At 36.4% G+C, this 1,986-nt stretch overlaps 1 protein-coding gene across 1 annotated transcript in view; it reads right to left on the minus strand.

Annotated features, from left to right (window-relative positions):
* MOG (myelin oligodendrocyte glycoprotein) overlaps positions 1-1,986 on the minus strand; it is an 11,814-nt gene that overhangs the window by 5,404 nt on the left and 4,424 nt on the right. The window lies entirely within an intron of this gene.

Genomic DNA, 1,986 nt, shown 5'->3' on the forward strand with positions numbered 1-1,986 from the left:
TGGGTTTGTTTCTAGGAAGGGTTAGTGGTTTAAAGTCAAGATTATGTATTGGTCGAGGCTTGGGGAGTTTTGAGACCCAGTTAAGGTACTTAGATCTGGTCTTCAAAACCATACGGGTGCACTGAAGGATTCCAACCTGTGGAATGACTAGATCAGGTTTACTGACCAACTGCAAGACTAGTCTGGAGGAGGGAGGGAGGGAGGGGAGGCCGTGGTAACAGTTACAGGTAAAAAACCAACATGAACCTGAACTCAGACAGTGGCCGTGTAGGAAGTCAAGGGATCCATGAAATAAAATTGGGAAAAAAAAATACGGATAAATTCTCAGTAACCTTTAAACTAAAATTTAGTGTTTTTTTTTTTTTAACTACCTTTGTAGTTTGTAGGCAAAACACCACAATAAAATGAACAGAAACTGACTTTTATCATCAACAAAAATCACAAATATATGTATTTTTTCTTTTTCTTTTTTTTCATGGCTGGCTGGTGCAGTGATCGGAACCCTGGACTTTCAGTATTACAAGGCTGTGCTTTAATATATGAACTAACCGGCCAGTCCATAAAATCACAAATATTTTCATATCACATTAGAATTGTTAGAGAAATCTCAAAATATCACTTATTTTTATCACTATTTTGAAGTCACATTAATTACTAGGGCCACTCTATCTCTTGTAATTTAATATTTTGATAATGGTATTTCAGTATAAATGTTTTATTTTGTGTATTTAAAACATTCTTCTGAGAAAGCCCCATCAATTTCAGCAGTCTGCCAAAGGGGTGCATGACACATAAAAAAAGTTAAGCACCCCTCTTCTGGAGCCTTTAAGAAGGTAGATCCATAGGACTTGGTAACTGACCAGATGTGTAGTAGGACAGGCAATGAGGGAGGGATGATCTTCAGCTCTGGCTCCCATCCATTTCCCACTCTAGATCTGCTCCTCAGTATCCAAAAGCTCCATCTGTCTGCTCTCGATGTACCATGCTGCTGTTGCAGCCCTTTTCATTTTGTTCTTTGCTTTAGGGGGGCTAGATAAGGATATTGCCACCAAAGGTAGAGATTAAGTCACAGCTAGCAACATTAATCTGGTCTAGGTGGGTTTCTCAGGTATTCTTCAAGCTGCAGCCTAAGGCTCTTCTCTGTTATTGTGTTCCCCAGAAGAAAATGCAGCAAACTTTACTTTTAAGTTCATGCTGAAATTTACCTGTAGCAATGTGATTTAGCAGATACATACTTAAGGTGTTTTTTTTTTCTTTTCTTTCTTGCACAAATTATATACTTTCACAAAGGACTAGATCATAAATAAAGAGAAAAGCAGACATTAAGAGCCTCCCGATGTAAAGCAATAAGAAGCATATAGTATCAACTATGAAGTATGCTTGCCAAAATAAATCAAACCTGAATCTGAACATGCTTCCAGATCTATCTACTTACAGGAAATACAAGAACTTGTATTTAACATGGAGAACTGGGAATCTGGGAATGTAGTCAGCAAAATTCAGACTGCAGGAAAGCCTGAGGGCAAATGCCAATGGGTGGATCTTGTTTGGATCCAATTCAAACAAACCAATTATAAAAATATATTTATGAAACAATCAGGAAAATTTGAACACAGACTGGATCTTTGATGATAATGAGGAATTTTTGTTAATTTTTAAAAATGTGATAATAGTGTTGTGGTTATTCATTTATTATTTTAAAAAAGAGTTCTTATGTTTGAGTCACACATTCTTGAGCATTAGCAGTGAAATGATACTTTTGCCTAAAATTTGCCCTAGCAAATCAGTAAGAGGGTGGTAATGGGGGGATCAGCTGAGACAGATTGTCCTTGGTTTGATAACTGTTGCAGCCACTGTGGGTACTTGACGTTTCATTATAAAATTCTCTCTACTTTTGTATATGAATTTAAGTTTCATAAAGGAGAGTTTAAAGAAAGGATTAGAGACAACTAGTAATAAAATCACAAAAATGACCAAAAAAAAAAA

This window comes from Galeopterus variegatus, unplaced genomic scaffold (assembly GCF_000696425.1).
Source record: "Galeopterus variegatus unplaced genomic scaffold, G_variegatus-3.0.2 Scaffold5077, whole genome shotgun sequence".
NCBI lineage: Eukaryota > Metazoa > Chordata > Mammalia > Dermoptera > Cynocephalidae > Galeopterus > Galeopterus variegatus.